General features: G+C 38.9%; 1 pseudogene; it reads right to left on the reverse strand.

Annotated features, from left to right (window-relative positions):
- Positions 1-9,244: 9,244 nt before the first annotated feature.
- Positions 9,245-9,511, reverse strand: LOC103277099 (annotated as a pseudogene).
- Positions 9,512-20,135: the final 10,624 nt, after the last annotated feature.

Consider the following 20,135-nt stretch of genomic DNA (forward strand, 5'->3'; position numbering starts at 1 on the left):
TGGAGGGCTGGTAGATGACTCTGGAAAGAAAATTCAGTCAGCCATGGAGGCTGTGTCTCAGGTAGACTTAGCACTCATTCTGTTGACCAGGCTGGAGTACAGAGGCACGCTCATGGCCACCGCAGCCTTGACCTGCTGGGCTCAGGTGATCCTTCCATCTCAACCTTCTGAGTAGCTGGAACTACAGGTATGCACCACCAGGCCTGGCTAGTTTTTTGATTTATTGTAGAGATGAGATCTCACCAAGTTGACTAGGTTGTCTCAAACCCGTGGGCTAGGGCAATTCTGTTACCTTGGCCGCCCAAAGTGCTGGGGTGATAGATGTGAGCCGCTGTGCCTGACCTGACTTAGCACTTCTTTTTAATCCAGTTTCTTCAGACAGCGCTACATCATTACCTAGTTACATTTAAGGTTCTCTTTGGTTGTTGTTTTTTCCTATTAAGTAGTAAAACCCCAGTCATTTCCCTCTCTATGGCTGGACCTTACGCTGTTTTCATCTGCGCTCTGCTATTCCTCTCCTTTGTGTTGGGTCTCCTTGGCAAAGCAGAAGGGGGGATGCTGCTTTGTCCCAGTTAGAATTCAGAAACATCCCCTGGAACCAAGTGCTGAGTTCTATTCACCCCAGAATATGGGAATCACAATTTCTCCCAGATAACTCCCCCATCTATCCTCCCTGCTCCTCCATCAGTGCCTCAGTGTATCCCACCTTTCCCAGAAAGCGTCTCCTAAGAAATAAACACTCAGCCGGGCTCAGTGGCTCAGCCTGTAATCCCGCACCTTTGGGAGGCTGAGGTGAGTGAATTGCCTGAGCCCGCGGGTTCGAGACCCGCCTGGGCAGTGAGACCTCATCTCTACAATAAAAATTAAAAAATCAGCCGGGCGTGGTGGTGCATGCCTGTAATTCCGGCTACTCAGAAGGCTGAGGCGGAAGGATCGCTGGAGCCCAGCAGGTCGAGGCTGCGGTGGCCGGGAGCGGCCACTGCACTCCAGTCTGGGCGACAGAGTGAGACTCCAACTCAAAAAAAAAAAAGAAATAAACACTCCGGTGCTACTTTCTCTGGACAAATTATATTACTTCTAGCATCATCAGTCATGGAGAGATATTTTTAAATGATAATAACTAGGTTCATTTATATTAAAAAGGTCAGTATTAGAAAATGTCTTTCCACCGGTGTCTCATCTACCCTGTAACATGATGTTCTATACCTGCAGCACACGCTCTGTGGTACCAACGCAGGGAATAAATGAGTGTAGATTGAAATAATTATGAGAAAATATAAAAATTATTTAGGAATTGGTGCTGGCTTTTTCTTCCAGCCTATTTTTTGTTTATTTAATAAAATGTCTAAAGCAAAGAATTAAAAAATAATGATATGATAATGTCAGTTTACATTTAGTGGATCAACAGTGGCCATAAATCTAAATTTAATTTTATATTTAATAAAACCTTCCACCTTCTCTGCATTAGAGTCCAGGAAACTGACTCTAGGTTAACTGACTTCTAGGTTAGCTCTTATTTTTTTGCTTCATCCCAATTACTTTTCCTGCACATTAAGCTGAATATTTTATCTAATCATCTGCTTTGTTGCCTTCCAAACATACCCAACTTCCAACCTGCCTCAAAATCAGCCCAGTTGATAAATCTTGTTATCCTTTTTATATGATTTATGTTGATTCTCCCTTTTCTTACATTATTCTCAATTATCTTTGCTGCCTTGCAATTTATAACTTAGGCCATATAAAAAGTCCAAATCATTGATTTAGCTTTGCTCTCTCTTCTTTGACAGAGCATGCTTAAGCTTCGGAGCCTCCACAGTTTGGCTTTTAAGTTATGATTCATGCTTAATAGTTCTTGGAAGTAAAAACAACAAGCTACACTAAGGGCTCCTTCTTCTTCTTTTTTAAGTCAGGGTCACACTCTGTTGCCCAGCTGGAGTGCAGTGCAGTACAGTGGCCCAATTATGGCTCACCACGGCCTTGACCTCCTGGGCTCAGGTGATCTTTTCACCTCATCCTCCAAAGTCTCTGGGACTATAGGTGTGCATCACTACACCTGGCTATTCTTTTATTTTTATTTTTTATAGAGACAAGGTCTTTCTATGTTGCCCAACTGGCCTCAAATGCCTAGGCTCAAGCAATCCTCTCACCTTGGCCTCCCAAAGCTCTGGAATTACGAGCATGAACCACTATGCCCAGCCAATGAAGAACTTCGTGTAGAAGTATAAGGGACAAGCACTGCTATAGAGAGGCAATAGAGTGGAGGACAGATTTATGGTAGGAACAATTGAGTTTCTTCTACTAAAGGTTTGAAAATAATGGTAGCAAGAGTACACAGCCCAAATTGTGTACTTGCAACTTTTTACATTATTCAAACTTAGGAAACCAAATACCCAGTCCGAATGGATACATGCCACTTCTTGATTATGGGCTCCTGAATACATAATCTCAGACAGACCATACAAAATAAAAAATTCTGTATTAGAAAAAGTGTGTTATGATGAACCATAAGCATGGCTGTTTCTGTAGGTTGAAGTGATTTGGTGGTTCAACCTAAAACGTGTGTCAACCTGAAACTTCTCTGGCAGTGTAGTAAATACTTCTAGCTTTCTAGTAATCTTAAGGATGGGGTCATGTCAATGAGCTGAGTAAATCAAAAGTATCAGCTGCAATAATAGTCGGGCATACAGTATTATTTTTAATGGTAGCAGTCTTGACATGGAAGTAGGAAAAGGTGTGGGGATTTAACTGACTTCTAGGTTAGCTCTTATTTTTTCGGATCATATGAAAATTTGACATTGTCCTTCCATATCATGCCCATCAATCCGTAGCTATTCCTCATTCAAGGAAGGCTTACCCAAAGCCTAACTTGGCCTATTTTTTCTATAATGTGAGGATTCCCAAGGCTGCAGGTCTAATGCTTCTCATATGTCCTTAATCAGATATATGTTAATCTCCTACATATTAATCACCCCAGGCTGCTATAACAAAATTTCATAGACTCAGTGACTTATAAATAATAGAAATTTGTTTCTCACAATTCTGGAGGCTGGGAAGTCCAAGATGAAAGTGCTGGCAGATTCTGTGTCTGGTGAGGACTTGCTTTCTGGTTCATAGACAGTATCTTCTCACTGTGTCCTCACATGGCTGAGAGAAGTAAGCTCTCATGGAACTCTTATTAAAACATTAATCCCACTCATGACAGCTCCCACTCTCATGATCTCACTTTAATCCTAATTACCTGCCTCAAACCTCACCTCATAATACCATCACATTAAGGGATAGGGTTTCATTTCAATTCAATATGAATTTGGGGAGGACACAAGCATTCAGTCCATAATATTCCTCAAAAGATTATGACATGCTTTTGAATAACAAAAAAATTGTGGAATATTTTAAAAACTCAGGAGAAGTGAAATTTCCTTCATTATTCTGGGTTCCAAGATCATCAGACTTTCAGATTCTTTTATGCATGCACACAAACACATACATCTTAAATAAAACATACATCATACTCTATTTGTTACTCTATATCCTGTTCTGATCACATGACAGTGTATTGTAGACATTTTCCTATACCACTACATAAAGATCTGCCATAATCATTATGACAGCCGAAGAGTATTCCATTCTATCACCATACTATCATTAAAAAGAGTAATTCCCTAAGTAAGGACGTTTAGGCTTATTCAATTTTTTTGTTGTTATAAACAAAAGTCAGTAAAAGACATTCTTGTACATATACCTTTAAAAGCATATACAATTATTCCCTTAGAATCTATTGCAATAGGATAATTTGTGAGATTAAAGGGAATGTACATGTCACATTTTGATATCTATGGTCAGGTGGCTTTCCAAGGTACACTCCCATGAAGACATGTGAGAATTCATTTCTTGTACCCTAACCCATCCTGGGCATCATTATGCTTTTTGCTCTTCTTTAGTCTGGTAAGGAGCTACTAATATTACTGTTTTACTTCTATTTCCTTAATTATTGGGATGGTAGAAGAACTTTTCATACACACACACACACACACACACACACACACACACACACACACATATATACACACACACATACAGATATATATACATATATATACCCTCATATATATACACACATAGTATACATATATATACATACATATATATACATATGTATATTCTATTTTAATTTATTCTGTAAATTTTTTCTATATTTGATTTTCCTACTTGTCAGGACTCTTGCAATTACCAGATAGTCATCTTAAATTGGTTTAAAACAAGCCAGCCAATAAAAATGGACTGTCTTGGCTCACCTAGCTGGGAAGGACATCAGAGTGGCTTTACAAAACTGAAAGAACTGCTGGAACCTGGCCTCACGGACAGGATGAAGTCAGTGCTGCCAGGACTTTATCTCTCATTTCTGCTGGTCTTTGCTTGGATTCATGTGACAGTCAAGATATCTCGATAAGGCAAGAAAAATGGTTATTGGAACCTCCAGATTCACTTCTTCCAAGTTTAGCAATCTCAAAGGTGAGAAAACATCTCTTTTCCAATTTTTGTTTATCAATTACAGAGAAGGGGATAATATCTGTATCTAGGAAAACAGGGTACTGTGACTGCCAATGCTTGGGTTAAGTGCTCATCCCTATGTCAAGAAAGCAGGTTCTGTTGTTGAGTAGCCTGAAAGAGCCAACTACATGTCTCTGCCCATTTATCTATTTATTTCCTTTAATTCCAGTGGCAAATATAGGCAGAACCACACAAACCACAGTAGCACCCACCACAAGTTGCTTGCCTATGTCTGGCCTCACCTGGTCCTCCAGGCTAGCAGAGCTGATTCTTACAGGGCTGGCCAGGAGTTCTGGCTGCACAGGTCTAATGCCAACATCCTCTTTCCCTGCTATGAAATTGGGGATCAAACAGGGTAGCTCCCAGATACTAAATTCAAGTCCCTTTTCCCCTTAATTACAATTCTTTTGAGCTTCTATCTTCTTATTTCTTTTGTATCCTTCCCAGTACTCAACAAAGACATGTAAATCCCAGAAATCTGCATGGAGTGTCTATTCATTGTGTTCCGTGAAACACTCTGTTACCCAACCCTCACATTGCCAGGATGCTAATGAGCTCTACTCTTGTTTCCATTACCACTACACTGCAATCACCTTAAGGGTATAGAGATTTGGTATCCTCAGTAAACATGTGTTGAATAAAGAATAAGTTTGCAAAATAGAGGAGTTGGGTCAGATGGGTTCTGAGCTTCTTTCTGATCCTAATATTCTTTGGGTGCTAATGAATATTTAATGTCTTAGCTCAGCCAAAATATAAATATTAGATGGCCTCTAAGGAGTAGAAAAGTTCATGGTTGGGTGGCAAAGAAGATATTCTTGGTCAGCTTAGTTTGATTATGCTATGCTGCCATCACTTCCACTTCTGAAGACAGTGAAACTTACCCACACAAAAAGCCTGGGATCCAGCATCAGACAGTCCTGTGCTTAAATTCACACTGCTACTTAATAGACATGTACACTTGAGCAATTTAATCTCTTCAGCATCTTTAAAATCAGAATAACAAATCAAAATGAGAAGCTGAATGAACACAAATAAGAAAAACAATGATTACCACTCAGGAATGTTATATAGAACTCAGTAGAATAACAGATGTCAAGCATTGAGCACAGTGTATGGCTCATAGTAGGCACTCAACAAATTATGTATTGAATGAAGTGAGTATATCCCCATTATACAGTCTAAGCTTAATGAAACCCATGCCAACTTGGACCAGATCCCAGAACTTCTATGGGAGGTCAGCAGAACTAACAGAATCAGATGTACATTAATGAACTGACAACAGATTGCTCCCACTTTTTATTGATATCTACATAAAGTCATCAATCCTTACCCTTGTTTTCTGTAATAATGTAAGTAGAAATCCATTTGCTAGTCTCTACAATTAAATTCACATACCTCATATTTTAGTAGCTTTCTATATTGAGCTCGCATTTGGTCTGCCTTACTTTATCAGTTACTGTAGCATTTTTTCCTAGGATCTACTTGGAGGGAGGAAATCAGCCAGACCTTTGGTCCACTGTGCAGTTCTCAGTGGAAATAGCATACATGTGGGGCTTTCGTACAATGCAGACCTCAAGGGGAACAGAAAGAGAATTTGCATCTGAGAATAAAGCGGGCAGTATAAGGAAGTGTTGCCTACGACATATAAATTAAATGGATTTCTCCCTTATAAAAACCCAGTTGATGTTCTTTGGCTTGTAAAACATGTAACAAACATGATTAAAAAGAAAGGGTCGGACAAGCATGAGATAGTCAAAGCCCAAATTTTGCAAACAACAGGTCAAGGAAGTATTTTTTTTTTTATAAGACCCTTTACAATTAATCTCTTTGTGATCAACCTTGCTTGCTTGCTTATTTATTTATTGGAGATAGTGTCACTGTGTCACCCAGGCTGGAGTTCAGTGGTACAATCATAACTCAATGTAACCTTGAACTCTTGTGCTCTAGAAAGTCCCCTGCCTCGGCCTTTTGGGTAGCTAGTACTACAGGTGTGCACAACCACCCCCAGCTACTTTTTTGTATTTTTGTAGAAACAGAGTCTCAATATGTTACCCAAGCTGGTCTAGAACTCCTGGCCTCAAATGATCCTCTGTCTTGGCCTCCCAAACTCTGGAAATACAGATGTGACCCAATACAACTGACCAACATTTCTTCTTTAAGCATAATAAAACTTTGTTTTTAAAATGGTGAAATGTGACACAAAGAGAGAAAAATCAACTTCAAAGGTTAAGTCTCCTACTGATCTTTGTCTTGGATTGGTTAATCAAATGCTTTTTTAAAATTTTTAAATGGGCTTGTATTGCAAATTGGCATTGTGTGGGGGAAAGAACTAGACCTGAAGTCAGAAGACCTGCCTAGGTCACTAACCAGATGTGTGATCTAGAGTAAGTTACTTGACTTCTCTGGGCTTCAAATTCTTCTTTATATAATTATATCATTAAACCAGTAATGTTCAAATTGTGCTGTTATTGTTAAACCACCAACAGGATTCAGATCCTCACCTCTGCTCATACAGCAAACACACATATTCACAACCACAGCAGCCTCACACATATTTGTTTTAAAGTAATATCATATAGGGAGGCTATAAAATATAATGGGTACAAGAATGTGATTTTGAATCAAATTGAAGAGTTTGAATGTCCATTAGACCACTCTAGCTGTGTGAAGTTATAAAAAACCTCAGTTTCTATACCTGCAAACTTATTAACAATATATTATTGATGATGATTATTTTTTATTTTTAACTACAGTCATAGGAATGTCTTGAGTGTTAAAAGAGGCAAGCAAAGTGCTTGCAACAGTGTCTAGTACACATTCCCTACTTAATAATATTTTTATATTTGGGGAAAGACTTCTAAAACCTAAAAATGGTTTGAAAATCAATGGACTAAATGATCTTTAAAAAATCCTTCCAGTTCTAAAATTCCTTTTCTGAAAAGTGACTCTTGTGAGACAGCAGAAAAGAGTCATTTATATACAGGGATTTTCTGATTCCCTGACTTCAAGTACAGCTTGTCTTCTAAGTGGAATTTTGTTTATGGATATCTATCTATCTTCTCTCTCTACATGTATATATCTCTGTGTATCTCTATATCTATTTATCATCAATATGATTGAGGTAAAATATACACACAGTAAAGTTCATCTTTTTTGGATTATGGACGTATGAGTTTTTTTTTTTTTTTTTTTGAGTTGGAGTCTCACTGTGTCGCCCAGACTGTAGTGCAGTGGCTGCTCCTGGTCACTGCAGCCTCCACCTGCTGGGGCTCCGGCGATCCTTCCACCTCAGCCTTCCAAGTAGCTGGAATTACAGGCGCGTGCTATCACGCCCAGCTAATTTTTTGATTTATTGTAGAGATGAGGTTTCACCAAGTTGCCCAGGCGGGTCTTGAACCCACGGGCTCAGGCAATCCACTCACCTCAGCCTCCCAAGGCGTGGGATTACAGGCTGAGCCACCGAGCCAAGCTGGACCTGAGTTTTAACAAACACATACAACTATGAAACCACCAGTACAATCAATATACAGTTCCAGTACCTCAGAAAGTTCCCTCCTGCCTCTTTGCAGTCAATTTCCCCATCTCGCTTCATTCCCTGGCAAACACTGATGTATTTTCTGTCCCTATAGCTTTGCCTTTTCTAGAAAGTCATGTAAATGGAGTAAAAAAGCATCCAGAATTTTGAATCTGACTTCTTTCACTTTGTCTCACTTCACAGTCATCCATGCTATCATATGAACCAGGTCAGCCCTCTGTATTGCTGAGTAGTATTTCATTTATCTGTTCACCAGTTGATAAATTATGAAAAAAGATTGCAATTAACGTCTTGAGTGGATATATGTTTAAATACCTAGGAATGAGACTGCTGGGTCATACGGCAGATGTCTTTTTTTTTTTTCTTTTTAGATTTGGGGGTATACATGCATGTTTGTTACATGGATATATTGTATAGTGGTGGGAATTGGGTCTCAGGTGGCCCATTCCCCAGAGAGTGAACACTGTGTCCCATAGGTAATTTCTGAACACCTCCCCTGTTATTGGTGCCCCCGGTGTCTATTATTTTCATATCTGTGATCATTTAGCTCCTGCATATGAGTGAGAACATGAAATGTTTGGTTTTCTGTTTCTGAGTCAGTTCGCTTGGCATGATAATCTCCAGCTCCATCCTTGTTGCTGCAGAAGACATGATTTTTTCTCTTTTATGGCTATTTAGTAGTCCGTGGTATATATATTCCACATTTTCTAGTTTTCTATGGCAATTATAAAAATCAACACAAACTTTATGGTTTGAATTTATTATCTTAAAGTTCTGGAGGTAGGATATCCAAAGTGGATCTGGGCTAAAATTAATGCACCAGCAGGCTGTGTTCCTTCCTAGAAATTCTTAGGGAGAATCTGTTTCCTCGCCTGCATCCTGAGGCCCATGACTCCTTCTATCTGCAAAGTCAGTAATGGCTGGTTGAGTCTTTCTTACATAGCATTACTTTGACACTGCCCTTCCATCTCCTTCTTTCAAATTTGAAGGGTCTTGTGACTATATTGGATACCTGAGTAATCAGGATAATCTCCTTTTTTTTTTTTTTTTAATTTTGTGAGCATTTTATTCATCAGGAGGCCATCAGCCAGCTCCTGGAAGCCAGGGGTCCGCCTCAGGCCCTGCTATTCCTCTGTCAGGAATCTGGACCTCAGAGTCTCATTTGGATTCTGTCTGTTGGAAGAACTTGTGATAGGTAACTGTGAGCATAGCCACAAACACAATGAACTCATTGAAGTCCACCTGGGCATCCCCGTTGGCATCCAGGTTCTTGAGCAGTTTATCTACAGCATCCTTGTCCTTTCCATTCTGCAGGAAGCCCGGGAGCTCCTTCTCTATCAGCGCCTTCAACTCCCCCTTGGTCAGGTTGCTCGAGTTGCTCTCGCCCTTTGAGTACCCAACAAAGACATCGACGATCGTGGTCATGGCCATCTTCAGTTCCATCATGGTGCTGGGTTAAACCTGCCTCCTTCCCCAGGTTAGTGTGGCTCAGGAAATGCCAATCTCCTTATTTTAAATTCATGTGGCTTGCAAATTTATTTCCATTTTCAACCTGAATTCCCCATTGCCATGTGACAAAACATATTCAAAGGACCTGGGGATTAGGGATTGTGAATTTTTGGAGTGGCGATTATTCTGCCTACCTCCATTCAAAAACCTCACAAACACATAATACTGTCAATTAGAAAAAAATTAAATCATTTTATTGGCTGAACAGTAATTGCTCATTATGATTTTAATTTGCAATTCCCTAATGACTAGTAATGCTTAATATCTTTCTATTTATTTATTTTTGCCATCATATACCCTTTTTGAGAAATTGTTTCCTGAGATCTGTTACCCATTTTTAAGGTAGGCATGCTGGCGTGTGCCTGTAACCTCAGCTACCCAGGAGGATAACTTGAGCCCCGGGGGGGCGGTGAGCAGCCTAGGTAACACAGAGAGACACCATCTCAAAAAAATAATTTAAAAAATTTTGAAAATCTATTACTCATTTTAAAAATGAGATTGTTTTATTATTATAAAGTTTGAGGGCTATTTATTTGTTTATTTTTTGAGTTGTGGTCTCACTGTCAGCTAGACTGGAGTGCAATGGCATGATGACAGCTCACTGCAGCCTCAAACTTCTGGGCTCAGGTGATCCTTCCACCTCAGCCTCCCAATTAGTGAGGACTACAGGTGTGCACCACCATGCCTGACTGATTTTTTGTATACATGAGGTCTCACTATGTTGACCTGGATAGTCTTGAATTCTTGGGTTCAAGCAATTCTCTCACCTTGACCTCTCAAAGTGCTGAGGTTATAAGTGTGAATCGCTGGCCCAGCTGGAGTGTTCTTTATACATTCTGGATTGCAGTCCTTTATCAGACATGTATTTTGCAAATATTTTTTTCCCAGTTTATGGCTTTGCTTTTCACTTTTAAAAGTGTTTTTGAGCCGGGCTCGGTGGCTCAGCCTGTAATCACGCGCCTTTGGGAGGCTGAGGTGAGTGGATTGCCTGAGCCCGCGGGTTCGAGACCCGCCTGAGCAGCGAGACCTCATCTCTACAATAAATCAAAAAATCAGCCGGGTGTGGTAGTGCATGCCTGTAATTCCGGCTACTTGAAAGGCTGAGGCGGAAGAATCACCGGAGCCCAGCAGGTCGAGGCTGCGGTGGCCGGGAGCGGCCACTGCACTCCAGTCTGGGTGACAGAGTGAGACTCCAAATCAAAAAAAAAAAAAAAGTGTTTTTGAAGAGAATATTTAAATTTTGACAGAGTACAGTTTATCACTTTTTCTCTGATATATACTTTTTGTCCTAAGAAATCTTTGCCTAACCCAAGGTTATCAAGATTTTCTTCTGAAAATTTTAAATTTGGGGTTTTGCATTTGGGTCTATGATCCATTTTGTGTTAACATTTATAGATACACAGTATAGGTTCAGGTTTATATTTTTGAACATAGATGTTCAATTATTCTAGCAATTTCTTGAAGACAATTTAATTTTTACTTTGAGATATAGCTTTTATTTCAGAAAATTCTTAAAGAAAAACTTTTTGGCTGTTTTGGATTTTTATTACCTTGGAACTTTTCAGTTGTTTTTGATTTTTCATTACCTATGTGCTGATGATAACATGTCCTTGATCAAATTGAAACATTCATTCATTATAGACCAGGTTAGACACATACCAAGATAGTCAATACACATCCTCAGGTTTAAAATGAATGATTGATTTCTCATTGCAATGGGTGGGGCTCAAATTGCTTGATTATGTATTTAGATAGTTATGGAATAGTCATTAGCAGAATCCTGTTTCATGCTTGTTTACACCTGCAAACGCGTTCCTCTTGTTTAAATGATTGCACCATTTTGTCTGCCTAATGTCATTTTTCTCAGTAATATTATATTAATGGTCATTACTCAGCATTAGCTAGAAAGTATGATGAGCTCTCAGTCACCCCTTCCCACCTGGCCTGATTACCATCCCTTCACACCATCCTGGTACCTTCACTGACAAAAGACTTGGAGTTCCATGATGGTTTTAACAACTGGCTCTTAGTGACTTTGGGGATGTTACTTAAGCCCATAATAAAAACATAGGAGGCCTGTGTAGCAGATATTCTTGAAATCACACGCATATGTAATATACTTTTGATATCTACTTTTCATGAGCATTCAGCTTAAGCATCTCTTCTATGTGGAGTGGTTTGAGGGAAAAAAAGACCTCAAACACTGATTGAAATAATGGGAAATAGGCTTTTACGATAAAGAATCAACAGTAATTGCCCAGATCCAAATGTCATTGACTTATCCAGAGGAAAGATTCTTCTTTTGTTTTGAATGTGATTTCACAAAGTCCTTGAATCGTATTGAAGTCACATTTTAATAGAGATGGGTATGAACATTGGTTTAACCATTGGAGATGTGATTGGCTTTTCTTTTTTTCCCGTATTATTTACAGGCCTTACTTATCACTAGCCCTTTCGGGGAGAGAATCACAAAGAAGCAATGACTCAGGGTTAGTGCTTTGGGATACTTTATCAGCTATCTGGAAATAGGATCAGTGAATATGTCACAGATGCCAGATTCCTTATGTGAAAAAAGCAAACAAGTGACCTGAAAAACTTGAAAAATGAGATTAGCAAGATGGCTCATGCCTGTTATCCCAGAACTTTGGGAAGATGAGGTAGGAGGATCCCTTGAGACCAGGAGTTTGAGACCAGCCTGAGCAACACAGTGAGACCTTGTTTATTAAAAAAAAAAAAAGTCTACTATTTGCCTTTAGATTGATTTATTATTTACTTTTTTGAGTCTCACTCTGTCACCCAGACTGGAGTGCAGTGGCCGCTCCCGGCCACTGCAGCCTCGATTTGCTGGGGGCTCCGGTGATCCTTCCATCTCAGCCTTCCAAGTAGCTGGAACTACTTGGCATACGCTACCATGCCCAGCTACTTTTTGATTTGTTGTAGAGATGAGGTCTTGCCAAGTTGCCCAGGTGGGTCTTGAACCCGCGGGCTCAGGCAATCCACTCACCTCAGCCTCCCAAGGTGCGGGATTACAGGCTGAGCCACTGAGCCCGGTTTGCCTTTAGATTTATAATACATGTCAGGGACCATAAAAAGTCATGTAACAAAGAAGTTGGTTTTACTTTTACTAATTCTCCAAATATGCTTGAGCATTAAACTCTTGTGTTCTCAGCATACTTATTAATAGCCTATGAAACAGTGTTCCACAGGTTTCCACTTTGGAAAATGTTGATTTACAATGCTGAGAATTATAAAGGTGCTTAGAGGTCATCCTGTTTATATTATTGTCTCTCATTCTCTGAGTATCTTAGCATTTTCTCCCACTCCTCTAACTTCACTGAATTTCGGTATTCTTCCATCTTGTTATAAATTTAATGCTTTTGAAACTGGCCCAATTTTCCCAAAGAGCTGATATTTATGGGTTTGTTTTTTTTTTTTTTTTTGAATAAACATAGAAATGAGTCTCTTGGTGTTTAAACTTAAAATTTGCATTTACTTTACTGGAGTTGCTTCCTCAGGAGACCGGCCCTCAGGCAAGGAAATAAAACTCAGCAGAACTTAGCATCCAGACAATGAGATTCTAGATCTCCCCCCACAACTCATCATAATTGCTTCCTTAACCCTCTCTAATTACTGTTTTACATTTGTTTTTCATTATACAAACCTCCAGTTTCAATAGACTGGGAAGAAAGATTTGCGATTGAATATCCTTAGATGATATCACCCAACTGAAAAGATTTCTTTCCTGGCAATACTTGTTGTAGTGACTGGTTTTCTGTGTGGTGAGCAACAGGACCTGGCCAAATTCCTGGTGTTTCAATAATGTTTTCAAGTACAATACTAATGGGTTGGTCAGATCCACTTCATAGTATCTGTAAAGCAATGTAAGAGAATGGTGTCCATCCTCATCATAAAAAAGAAGGTAATATTAACTAGTCTTTCTATTGTGAAAGTTAAACAAAATATTGTACTTGGAAATCCTTAGTAAAATGTATAATGAGATGATCACATTTAGCTCTTCAGAGTAGTGTGTGTGTGTGTGTGTGTGTGTGTGTGTGTGTGTGTGTGTGTGTGTGTGTGTGTGGTGTCTAAGTTGAACTAGCTTAGGGAAAAATACTGAAATAGGAGGCTTATCTTTGGGCAAACACTGCCTCTGATTTCCGTGTCACTAATGGATCCCCTTTCTATTCTGCTTTCCTAATGTCTTTTGTTCTCTCTCTCTAATCTGATTTCTAGAAGGGATAAAACAGAAGTCATCTACACTTTAAAATAAAGTAGGAAGTTGCATTTTTGGCCCCATTTGATGATATGAAGATAGAAAGTGAGCTTGGATGAGACCCTCTCTTCTCTACCAGTACTGGAGACAGAAGATGCTCAAGGCTACTGTTCTTCTAGATTTGACCCCATTAAAAGGATTTTATGGGAACTTTTGGCCTCCTTAATAATCTGCACATTGTTGGATAATTTGAGGAATTATTTTACACCCACTTACATAACTTTTGACTTTTTTAGTAGAGTGAGAGAATGACAAAAGAATCTACAATGGCCAATAGAAGTCTTTCTATTAATGCTTTCATTTTTAGTAGTGAATCCTTGGGTCTCAGAAAGGGGATGTCAGTTATTCAAGAGTACAAAGCTCATGTCTGGGACAATGAGTGGGAGAGTAGGTAATTCTGTGAACTGGTCAGCACCAAGAGTATTATTCTCATATCTGGGCACAGTACAAAAAGAGAAATATAGGTGAATACTTGTTGCTCAGAAAAGGGACTTAAAATCATATCATGAATGAATGGTTGAAGGTGATAGTGATGTTGAAGAAAAGAGGAGCTTCCTATTTGAAAGCTAGGAAGACATAAGGAAACAGAGGATCTGAAACACATTAGCATCATGAGGGGAAGAACATTAAAGCAGGTTGCAGCAGAAGAAGGTTAGTCTGCTAACTGACCCCAAGCACTTGTCCATCCTAAGTGCTTATGAGATCAGAAGAAAAACTCTGGCCCAGTGGTAATAAAAGTGCTGAGAACTTTCTTAGTTTCTGGGAAGCAACTATGCAGATGGGGGTGGCTTCACCAGACAGTCACACGGGACCCCATGCTTAGAAGTGTCCAGCACTTGGTCTAATCTTCTGGCATCATAATTTAGAAGTTCTTAATCATTTTTGCATAGGGGGACATGTGTGTTCATTTTGTGCTGGGCTGCACAATTTTTGTAGCTGGCTCTGCACGCATATTTCTGTTATGAACCAGGGCCTGGTGATAATGACTACTTCATGCCGCCAAGCTTGAAGGTTTTACCAGTGCAACCAATAAATGAACAGGGGCCAATGTGGGAGTGGGAGGAGGGAGACTAGGTCTCAAGCTGCAGTCTTCAGTGTTATGTGGACATCATCTTTTATCAGGCTCCCTAAGGTTCTGACAGTTTCCTGGATTTAACCATTTGATTCTTTGTTCAGTTCAATGCTGAGTAAAGTTGCAGAATTCAGTGCAATCTTTCAGTAATAAATTTCTATTGGAAAATCTTTAGTGCTTCAAGTGGAGACTGACATAAGACTTTAGTCTTCTCTGGCTGAGATGGAACAGCAGAGGAGTAAAGTTTTTATAAAGATTTATAAAGAAAAGAAAGTCCTGGAGACTTGTAACTTTCGTTCTTTAATTTGAATGTCAAATTTGCAAAAGGGAAATAATCTCTTAGGAGTTCTTCTTTGAATTGAATGATTTCAAGCCTGGCCTGAGAATCAGGCACAGGAGCAATTAGCAAAATGAATCCTGGTCCAGAGTGAAATCCCTTTAGTGAGAGAATGATATTTCTCTTTTCCAGAGCACTTGGCAGTTCAGACAAAGTTGCCTGCTGCTTCTGAGGCTGTCTCCTTCCTGGGAGATGATACATTGATGTGCCTGATAATATCTGTTGATGTAATAGACCCAGGCTTAAAAACTAAATTCAAAAACAAACAGCAGCTCACCATGAGACGAGTGAAATTAGGTAAATCCTAATCTAGTTGTTCAATAAAATATTACTAAAATAGATCGTTGGCACTACTTTTGATAACATCTTTCTTTGGAGGACAATCTTACTGTATTTCAGAGTTCCATCACACCATTCAAAAGGAGTCAGATAAAACCTTTGTGCCAGGCTATATGCATTTGTTTTAAATAACTGTCAACCTTTACATAAGCAAAACATTATTTTTATGACTCTTTGGAGAATCTCTGACCTGGAGAAGTCGTTTTGTTTTGTTTTATAACTTTAAGAATGTTCTAAGAAATATTGTGACAAAATATTATTACAAGTCACACAATTTTCAGCCAAAGGAAACAGCGGGTTTTTACACTGACATATTTGAGATGGTAATTTAAGGGGTGCTGTAGTAAGCTCCTGCTGTAAACTAAAGCTCAATTCTCCTCGAATTCTCAAAAGTGTATGATTAGTTGGATGCCTGTGTCTTTAAGACTGTGTTCTTGGGGTTGTGGCACAGGTGGACTGCAATGTATGTAATGCATAGCTGCCCTGATTGGATCCCTACAGGAAGGGTAGCCTTCAGCTCATGTGGCAGCTACTAAATTCCTTGTGCCTGACAACTGCTTCCCGTGGAGAATTTTTATCTCTATGACAGAGGCAATTCCAGGCATGCTGTATTAGCCCTCCAAAATGTCCGTTTCTGCTTCTACTTCTCTTGTTTCCTCATTATGCACAACACAATGAGATGAAGGAAGTTGTAGGGGCCAGAATCCTACTGCTTTGGCCTATGCATCAGATACATGCTGGAATAACTATTCAAACAATCTTTCTACAGTCTTCCGAATGCTGTGAGGACAGAGATAGCTCCAGTGTTACTCTATGTATTAAAGTCTCATTAAAATCTCTCAGAATTTTATGCTTAGAAAACAATAGAATACTCTTTTGTGCTTCAGGTAGATTATGAAATCACTGCAGCATATAGCATTTCCTTTTTGCTTTGGCTGCCAGGAACTCCAGAAGTTGCTATGTGCTCTCTTTCTTAGCTAGTTTTATTAACTTCTGTTTTCTGTACAGTTTTTTCTCTCATCACCCTTATTACACTGATGTGTTCTTTTTTCTTTGTTTTTAATCATTCTATGTTTTTTTGCTTGTTTTTAGTATAAGCACCTAGAAATAAATACATAGAACTCATTTGCTTTATTTGCAGGTAATTTAACCTGATGTTAAATTATCTGTTCCTGGTATTCTTTAGAGCAACACTTTTCATACTGGGGGATATTCTTTTTAAGAGTATGCTAGCTACAACTTCCCTGCCCCCTTTGGTAAATACTAGGTATATGCTGTTCAGAAAAGATTTATTGATGATACCTATATAGTCCTTCAACCTCCTTCACCCAAACTGAAAGCTACTGGGGAGGAGCAATACAGTTGACCCTTGAACAATGCAGGGGTTAGGGGTGATGACACCCACCCCCCACTTCCCACTCCATGTAGTTGAAAATCTGCATGTAACTTTTGACTCCCTCAAAACTTGGCTATTAATATAACCTACTGTTGACCAGAAGCCTTATTGATAACATAGTCAATCAACAATAATTTGTATGTTATATGTATTATATATTGCATTTTTACAATAAAGTAAGCTAGAGAAAAGAAAATGTTATTAAGAAACTCATAAAGGGGAGAAAACATACGTACTATTCATTAAGTGGAAGTGGATCATTATAAAGTTCTCCATCCTCATCGTCTTCATGTTGTGTAGGCTGAGAAGGAGGAGAAAGAAGTGTTGTTTTTGTTATCTCAGGGGTGGCAGAGGTGGAAGAGATGAAGGAGGTGGAAGTGGAGGCAGGAGAGGTAGGCACACTAATGTAACTCTTTTTTTTTTTTTTTTTTTTGAGTTGGAGTCTCACTCCGTTGCCCAGGTTGGAGTGCAGTGGCATGCTTCCGGCCACCACAGCCCTGACCTGCTTGGTTCAGGTGTTTTCTCCGCCTCAGCCTTCCAAGTAGCTGGAACTACAGGTGCACGCTACCACGCCCAGCTAATTTTTTTATTTATTGTAGAGACAAGGTCTCATCATGTTGCCTAGGCTAGTGTCCAACCTTATTGAAAAAAATCCACATTTAAGTGGGCCTGTGCAATTCAAGCTCGTGCTGTTTAAGAGTCAACTGTATTTTTAAATTTTAGTGTACATGATGCATTCTGATCTAGTAGGTCTTACATGGGGGGGCTAGGAATGTGAAGTTAAAAATTTTTTAAAAGGAATGTTCACACAGGGGATTTGATACTATGTTATGAAGACTCTAAGAAGCAGTGACTAACTAAGGTTAAAGAAAATAGTGACATAAAGGTGGAGATTAATCTCATCCTACGAGTCAACGCCAAATGTCTACTTCTGAATCAAATAGCCTTCATTGCCATGGAATGCTTCCTGCTGTAGTAGAACTGGCAGGCAGGTGACCTAGAGACCAGTGTCTGTTTTGTTTAACATCCTGGTGACCTTGAGGAATTCTCTTTACAACTGTATCTCTGACTGTCCTTAACTGAAAAATAAATCAGTAGGCCTATGATCAAAAGGACTCTTTTCCACTCAGAAAATACAATGATTCTTAACTACCATCCAGGGAGATGGTGCATCTAGAAACAGAAGGAATTTTAGTGCCTCCAGATAAATGACGAACTGTGAGAATGATAGGAAAAAGTCTTTTTTGTAAAAAGTCAATATGGCTTAGTTTTCTACCAAGAAAACACACATCTACTTTTGTTCCCCAGCATTATAGATGTGAAAAGAAAATTCACAAGCTATGTAAATGGTTATCTCATCAACAAGGGCTGGAAGCCAAAGGTAATTGTTAAATATTCACGATCGATAAAACAAATCTGTAAACTTGATGTAGCTTGGGATAAGGGAGCTGGACTGAAGGAGATCCCTGGAAGGCTCTGAGTGCCAGGCAGGGCAGATGCTGAAGATGATCAAGTTCTGTCTCTTTCCCTCTAGATCTGCTATACCCAGGGATCACAATTTCCCCAAAATCGAAGAAAAAAATTACTTTGCATCAATGACCACTTGAAATTAATGAGTTCATAATCCTATGTATCTCTTAAAAATGGTATGACTGAGACTAATTATCTTCAATACAAAAAACACTTTTTAAAATTAACATAAACTCCTTTTCTACTGCTGTGTCTTACACTACAGTACTACATTTTAAACACAGAAGATGTAATTAAATTAGAATTCGTGGTGGAAAGCAGTGGAGGCTGATAATAATTGCTTTTCAGCGACTGCTGTAATTGGCGCTCCAAGGATTTTATTTCAAAGCATCATAGTCAATTTAGGAGACTTGTTTTATCTGGACTTGGGCTGCTTTGATGAAGACACTATGTCTTGATGTGTCTAGGTTTTCTTAAATTTAACTAAACTGTTTTTTAATGATTATGTTAATAATTACAGTTCCATGGTTCTGTTTTATGGACACTGGATGATAAAATTTGAACTCCCCTTCTGCCTATTAGTTAAAGTTGTAACCACAAAATGTACACACAATCCTTGCTCAGTAACCATTTCAGAAGTCCTTGAAATTCTATTACTCATAAAATATCTCTATAATTTAGTACCTCTATTCAATATATTAAATAAAAGCGGGAGAGGAAGTTTGTTAGTGAACATGCCAATAGACCATTTATTTTTTTCATGCTGTTTCTTTTACCTGGAATGCCTCCCCCTTTTTTGCTCTGGCCTAATGAATAAAATACTACATATTCTTTTTTAAGTCCCAGTTCAAATGCCACCTCTTCCATGAAGTCTTTCTTGGCTGCTACAGGAGGAACTCATCATTCCAAATCCCAGATCCTAGAGTTTAAGCTTTCTCATCTACAGCATGGTAATCAAAGGGTATAGTGATGATAAAATGAGTTGACATTTCTGGAAGATGAAAGGATATTCTTGTTACTGTTAAGAATCTTTCTTGGCTCACTTGTCAGGATGCTACCAGAGGGAAAACAAAGTATACAACATAGTAGTTGGCTAAAGTCTAGAGTCATCAGAAAAAATTTTCACCTCTGAGTGCTAAATTCTAATTATCTGCAGATGATGTTTTGTATCTCAAAGGCAGCATGGAGGCCCTGAGATAGACATACTGCCTGGCTGTGTGACTTTGGGAAAATTACTTTACTTTTCTGAGCTTCAATTATCTTTTGTGCAAAATGAGTTTATCAAATTAAATTATCATTAAGATTACCTTTGCCTCCAGTATTCTTGAGTATAATTACACATGGTGCAAGTTGTAAAATTGTGCCCAAGATATTTGCAGCATTAAGACTAATTAATAACCTACCTAATCATGCCAACAGAGATTGGATTTCTCCTGTGCAATTATTGTTCCTGGCTTCGTAAGGAAAAAGCAGAGCAAAATTTCATTATCTTACCATTCCATGCAAAGTTGATTAGTTATGTGAAATATACTGGGTAATTAATAACTGGAAGTGGAACTCTCCATCTCATTGTTATATCATCATCGTGACAAAATACTAGAGTCCCTTTTGTAGAAAATAGACTGAATTCTATAATATTTGCTGCTTCTGTGG

The sequence above is a fragment of the Carlito syrichta genome, unplaced genomic scaffold (genome assembly GCF_000164805.1).
Source record: "Carlito syrichta isolate Samal-C Ts95f unplaced genomic scaffold, Tarsius_syrichta-2.0.1 Scaffold117309, whole genome shotgun sequence".
In the NCBI taxonomy this organism is placed as follows: domain Eukaryota; kingdom Metazoa; phylum Chordata; class Mammalia; order Primates; family Tarsiidae; genus Carlito; species Carlito syrichta.